Below are 7,316 nucleotides of genomic sequence, written 5' to 3'. Positions count from 1 at the left end.
TATACTGGCATTAGAAATGAGCACATACTGTAGCCCATCCCTGTAGCTCACATGCTTTACTGCTGCTTGATTTTAAAGGAATAGTTCGCTCAAAAATATAAATAAAACTGCCATTATTGACTCGCCCCCATGTCTCTCCAAACCTGTATAGATGACTTGTTTAACAAAAGGAAAATGTTTGATGACTTGTAAAGTTTGCTCTTTTCCATGTAGTTACAGTGAATGTGGATTGAAGCTTTTAACAGCTTCAAACAGGACAAAAAGCACCTTAAAAGTAGTCCAAAAGTCCTCTGAAGCCATACAATAGCTTTGTGCGAGGACCTGGTCACAATTTAAAGTTGAAGCATGCAACTTTATGTCAGAAAGCATTCTCCTATCCAAATGTATTTTTCATTGACATGTAGAAGCCATTCGTGGGTTTACCTCCCCCAAAAGTATAAACGCTGAGCCTCCTAGACACTATCAAAACATTTATATTAAATTGAGCGACCCGATCAGCCCCACCCATCCCTTTCTTGTTCAAACTATAACATGAGTAGTTGTAACCTGTGTATACATTTGCGTCGCATTTACAAGGTGGAGGACATTGAGGGAATTTTTGGGGTTCGATGGAGACTCTGAACATGCCAAGTTGCTTCTCTATAGGTAAGCTACACTCATGGTGCTGGCACATGAGGGTGACTAAATAAAGACCGAATTTTCATCTTTGGCTGAACTAATCCTTTAAATCAGCAAAACTTGAGTATTCAGGTCTGGGTTGAGTCATCCATCTCCCATCAAGCTTTGCTGTGTTTGGATGTAGGTTATGTATGCACCTTAAACAAGCCTGAGCGTGTTGGAAGAGTATTGCTCAGGTATTACGCATCAAACTCCTCCTCTTCAAACACTCTGGTTTGTTTTTCCTCTGTAAAGCTGGCCTTTAGGAAAAATCCAGAGCAGCCTGTTCTGTTGTTTAATAGGTACAACGATAACCTTCATCATGGAGACAACAGCCAGCCATAAATAAGTCCCGAACCGTAATACACTCAATATATGTTCAACACATATAACCTATATAATGGAATACTACCGTATATAACCTAATACTACACCCCCCTTTCCAAATAAGAATTTTCTTCTATGGGAAGTATAAATAAACATGTTTCTCTATTATCTCTGTAATTATAAAATAAGTGTTATCTTTTCCCAATGAGAAACTCAGCAAACCTCTCACAGGCCCATGTGGAGGCCAGTGCTTCCTTTTCTATTTGTGCATATCACTGCTCTGTGTTACTAAGAGCTCTTGAGGCATACACCACAGGTTTCCATACTCTGTCTGCTTGATTCTGGACGAGAACAGCTCCCAGCCCCATACAAAGAAGCATCTGCCGAAACTACTGTTTCCTTGTTTGAATCATACAGTGCCAGACCAGGGGGTTTGGTCAGTTCCTCTTTAATTCTCTCAAAGGCCTGCTGATGTTGTGCCCCCTAGACACACATGTTTGACTTTTTCAATAAGTCTCTGAGTGGTTGTGTCTTCTCTGCCAAATGTGGCAAGAATTTGCCAAGGTGATTGATCATCCCTAAAAAAACGTCTAATTTCACTGACATTACAGGGTTCTTTCATGGCTTTCACTGCCAGAAGCCTGCGTTAGCATCGAGCTTAGAAAACACTTTAGCTCCTGCCAGCTGTCCTAAAGTGTTTTCCACAGAAGGGAGAGGATGTTTTTCTCTCATTACTGATTTGTTTAGCTCAGTGAGATTTGTGCAAATTCTCACTTTCCCTGTACTCTTTGGCACCACAACCATGGGTGCAGACCATTTGGTTGGCTCTTCCACCTTTGTAATAACCCCCTGCTGTTCTATTCGCCTTAATTCTTCCTTCACCTTTGGTAAGAGTGGGAGGGAAATGCTTCTGGGCACTGAGAGAGAGAAAGGTTTTACCCCTGGCTTTAGCACAACGCTGTACTCTCCCTCCATTTTGCCTAGGCCACTGAAGAGTTTCGGAAATTCCTTTTCCACTTTCTCTTTTGAGTCCAAGCTCACATCATCAAGCCTGGCCACCAGCTGAAGCGCAGTGGCTGCTGGTCTTCCTAACAATGGCATGTATAATCCTTCCACAACATAAATGTCCTGTTCTGTACATGGGTGGCTGTGAATTTCCCTTTCACCTTTAAAGACATTCCACCTGGCCCCTGAAGTATCCTTTCTGGATGTTCCAGTCTGTTGAACTGGCCCTGGTTATACAGCGTCACCGGCACTGCAGTTACATCCGCTCCAGTATCAATTTTGAACACCGCAGCCTGATTATTAATTTTTATTTCAGTCATCCATGGACTTCCTGCCACATCAGTTGTCAATGAGCCTAAGAATGTAATGTCCACATTTGTATCATGCGTTAACGTGGCAACATTCACCTCGTATATTTTCTTTGTTTTGCACATTTTTGCATAATGTCCCTTTTTATGACAACGATTGCATTTTGCATCTCTTGCGGGGCATTGCTGCAGATTATGACCTTTTGTGTCTCCACACCTTGTACGCAATGTCCACTTTTTAGGCCTTTCCTGAGGTGTTTTCTTTGCTGACTGTCTATAATGTGATTTCACTTGTTTTATTTTAGCTCCCCTGTTTCCCTCAACCTGCACACTATCCAGCTGCATATTTGTGATTTCCTCTTTAAAGTTGGATTTAAGCATTTCTTGTTGCTTTTTTACTTGTTCACTTTGTCGAACTCTCACAACAGCCTTTTCTAGTGTTAATTCAGGGTCAAGTTGTAACTGTTCTGACAGCTTTTTGTCTGTCAGTCCCACGACGAGTCTATCCCTCACCATATCATCGTGCAGATTCCCGTATCCACAGTCCTCAGCTAAACAATGCATTTCCGTTATGAAGCGATCCACAGATTCGCCCACCTCCTGTTGCCTCTGATTAAATTTAGCCCTCTCAAAAATCTTTCTCAGCCGGTTCTTTACTGTTTCGTACTCACTCGCTTCTTGAGGGCTTAAGTGCAGAGAGGCTAGTATATCCTCAGCTTCCTCACCCATCGTGTAAATCAAGGCATTCACTTGATTTTCATCCGCCTTTGTTTCCAAACCTGACGCGATTCGAAACCTGTCAACGTTTTATCCACTTTAAACGTGACTTTTTCCGGCGGAGAAACTTGAAACTGATTTATGCTAGCACTGTTATCTTTTCAGTCCTCTCTTCCAGCTGACAGAACGAAACTAATCTAAAAACTAACTCACGTAAGAACTTATCACATCAAGTTCTACACTTCTGACACCATGTTCTGTTGTTTAATAGGTACAACGATAACCTTCATCATGGAGACGACAGCCAGCCATAACTTTTATACCCTTCTTTATTCTAAGTTCCGAACCGTAATACACTCAATATATGTTGAACACATATAACCTATATAATGGAATACTACTGTATATAACCTAATACTACAAAGCCCACTACTCAGGCTGCCTGCTTTTGATTTATGGTTTAAGTAAATGATAAAAGGTTGGATGTCCCAAGAGGAAAATTATTAGCTTTTCCCAAAGGCTGTATTAGCTTGATGTTTCTTAGAAAGCTTTAATAGCGGTTGGGTGTTTCTTCAACTTGGGGCACTTTTAGCACTGTAGAAAGTAAAGTCTCGTAAAAAAAATTCACAAACTTTTTTTGGGTCTGGGACAAGGCTAAACGCGTCAAATCTATACATAAGATACATTTAAAAAGTGCCTAAAATAAATGACGAAGGTCTGAAAATAAGGTTTCAATGCATTTTTAATGTGACCTTAAAGCATGCACTCCAGTAATTTTTCCCTCATTAAAAAAGTTTCACTTCTAAAGAAAGAAAAGTCATTTTGAAAAATATCTAAATTGATGAGCACTCGCATGAGATGAAGACTCCAGTCAAAAGCTGTTTTATTCTACATAGAGAGGGTCCACTCGTGGGAGCTGCCATGTTAGGGTCACATGACTTGCCTAACACTACTCCGCCCTGTGTATACATACACTTTCACTCATGGATTCAATGAATCATGGCTCACTGTGTGTAGTGAATTTCTACAATGATGTTGCATCCAGTCCCCTTGGTGTCAGTATAAGACCAAAACAACATAAACACAAAAGTTACAGAGTTCACGTATGATATAACTTGAGGAAAAAAATGAAATCTGTCTGTCTGAATAAAAATCAACCACAGGGACATGAAATGTCCAAGTTATGTTTTGGTTGAGAGAGGCCCATATCTTCCACAACAATGTGTCCACAACAATGTGCATCAACATTATGAGTATTAATAACTTCAGATCATGTAAAAAATCTAGCTTTTTTGCTCTATAAAGGACAGATTGTTGAATTGAAATTCAGTCACGCATTGAAAAATTCCAAAACAATGTTCAAACAAATCTGTTTGGTTGACGAAAAGGAACGATTCATCATTATTTTTTATAAAAGATGCACCATTGTTTCAGTCTGCTTTTTCAGATGTACCCTCTGGTGTCATTCAAGGCTTGTGCTTTTTGCATTCGCATGTTTGTTTGGTAATAAAATCCATTGAGAAATTGCATCATGGTATCAACGGATCCCCCCCATCCCTCTCTTTTTGTAGTTGTATTGCATTATATGCAAACAGCTTTTCAACAATAGAAAGACAGACTTCTGTGAAACACATAAGGAGATGCTGAGAATATTTAGTCTCAGTCACTATTCACTTTCATTTGAATATTTTTTCCATACAATGGAAATGAATGGTGACTGAGGCGAAACATTCTGCACTCTCCTTTAGTGTTACATGGAAGAAACCAAGTCAAACGGGTTGCCTGAATGATAACCGAATGTCATTTTAGGGCATTTTTGTCACTTTAAGCATCAGATTTGTTAGTTTCTGTCAGGTCTTGGTTTGTTGATTTGCTGCTGATGGAATTTTCAAGTTATCTGCCAACTATTCCATTGGAATTTTTATGAGGGCTGCTTTGTTTTGTCTGCAACGGCTTTGACCTGTATGTGGTAACACCCACTGTGTCTTGCCCCCTCACCAAAGTCTGACCTTTAGAAAGAAACCCGTCACCCCTTGGATTATTGGTGTGGCAGTGACACCAGGGCTCCTCTTTGAGGTTTGATTGGCCAGATCCTCCGCGGTGGGGGGATTGACCTTAAGAAGCACGAGCGTTTGATGTAGTGCGATGATTTTTTTTTTTTTTACACTCCTGGCAACTGAAAGACAAGTGTCACAACAGAGCAAGTTTTCAGGTGAAAGTCATGTTTTTAATACATACCCTGCAAAACCATAATCTAATCCTCCTTTTGACACCAGCTTTCCTAAATATTTAAGGCCCTCTTGTGGCCATTGGCGTAACAGAACAAATATGCAAGTTATGAACTCAACAACAGTGATACAACGGCACTTGAAAAGAGTAGTGCTGCATTACTGTGGTTAATATTGTTACCGTTGATTTCCAGTTTTGAATGCAGGTTTTGGATTCTGTCACTTTAAAAGATTTGTTTACCAAATAAATGTATGTACTCTCTTGATATTAATGTTGTTCTATACCGTCCATTTACAATGAATGACGACTGGGACTTCCAAGCTTTAAAAATGACACTGAAGCACCATAAAAGTACCTTAAAAGTAGAGCAAACGACTCGTGCACTATATTCCAAGTACTCTGAAGCCAAACAATAGCTTTGTTTGAAAAACTAACAGATTTGTGAGTAATTAGGCACTGAATCTCATAACATCTCGACATCTGACATAGTTCTAATTGACACATTTATGATATTCTTTTGAGATGAGTCTTTTCACAGAATCAGTTGATCCATTTCACTACCTGTCTGAATGATTTGTTCATGAATCGGACCAATTCCGTCTTCAAGTTCAACTCACTGATTTAAAGATCCGGTCACAGCGGTTAACATATTAGTGGGAGTATTTCCAGTGAATAATGACTGAAATTTCAGTCTGTTCCTCACACATAGCTAACGTATGTCTTCAGAAGACTTGCAATATAGCACAAAAGTCATATGTACTACTAATTGATACTCGTATGGTGCCTTTTGCGTCCTTATTGAAGCTTGCACTCTCCAGTCCCCATTCATTGTAATTAAATGAAAGAGCGACCTGCTCTTTTTGTGTTCTGCAGAAAAAGGAAAACCATTAAGTTTTAGAATGACATAAGTAAATGACCATTTTAGTTGAATTCCCTATGTCCTGTTTTACGCATGTCTGACCTCACAGACCTTAGGTGCCCCTGCTTGACCTTTAAACTGTGTCTCTTTTGCATTAGACAAATAACATTAAATTGATCGTGCAAGCTGGCATTTTGGCCTCAAAGTTCACCCACACAGACGTCCTAAATTAGAGAGGTGAACTTACAGGTAATCTTGCCTGAGGACTGTACCGTGTATCTTATGACCTGAGAGAGGTATATTACACAGCTTTGTAGATAATTAGATCAGACATCTCTGTTGCCCTCAGGGGCCCACACAGTGAGACAGAAATGTATGTAATTATAATGCATTTAGGAGTGAATCACGATCTTGTTATACATGCCCAACAACCAATGAATATGTAATATGTATCTAAAATGATGCATACAGTGGCCCCAAAAAGTGTTTTGACACTTATGTATAAATTTTAGACCTAAATTCTAAAGGAATGTTCCGGGTTTAATACACGTTAAGCTCAATCGACAGCATTTGTGTATATAATGTTTTTATAAATCCTTTCCTTTAAAAAGGGCAAAATTCAAGGTTACCGTGAGACACTTACAATGGAAGTGAATGGGGCCAATGCATAAATGTTTAAATACTCACTGTCACAAAAATAATGCAATAATAACTAAAACATAAAGTGTAGCAAAACACCCCAAAGCAATTTAATTATATAAAAAGATTTTCTTTCAATAAAATATCATCCAAAGCAATGACGCAGTGACTTATGGGAATACCTAATTATTGTTTTTCACCCAAATTTTGTATTTGGTTTTTTTTATAATGTATTGTCTTGTTAAACATAAATTTTACTGTAAAAATGCATGCATTGTGTTTTTAAAAAAATATATACATTTTCATTTTGCTGAGTAGGTTCAACTTAACTAGATGTTTTCTGTAACAATTTATTTTAAATTTTAAATTATGCAAATTTTTCACATTACATTTTTAAGTGTGGTTTAAGCATCTAAATACTTTTTGGGGCCACTGTGTATAAGATAAATAATAAATATGCTGAACAATAGCTAGAAAGTTGCTTAAGGTGTAAAGTTATTTTGAAATGCACACAGTATTGTCTTCATTGCTGTCTACAATTAAAACCTTTAGCATGATACTAAAGATCAAAGTTT

The 7,316-nt window shown here is 38.5% G+C and overlaps 1 protein-coding gene across 1 annotated transcript in view; it reads left to right on the top strand.

The window, feature by feature from the left end:
- Positions 1 to 7,316, top strand: part of plekhg5b (pleckstrin homology domain containing, family G (with RhoGef domain) member 5b) — a 31,339-nt gene that overhangs the window by 5,242 nt on the left and 18,781 nt on the right.

The sequence above is a fragment of the Xyrauchen texanus genome, chromosome 25 (assembly GCF_025860055.1).
Source record: "Xyrauchen texanus isolate HMW12.3.18 chromosome 25, RBS_HiC_50CHRs, whole genome shotgun sequence".
Taxonomy (NCBI): Eukaryota; Metazoa; Chordata; class Actinopteri; order Cypriniformes; family Catostomidae; genus Xyrauchen; species Xyrauchen texanus.
Note: the sequence above shows the minus strand (reverse complement) of the source record. Positions and strands in the feature narration are given on the sequence as shown.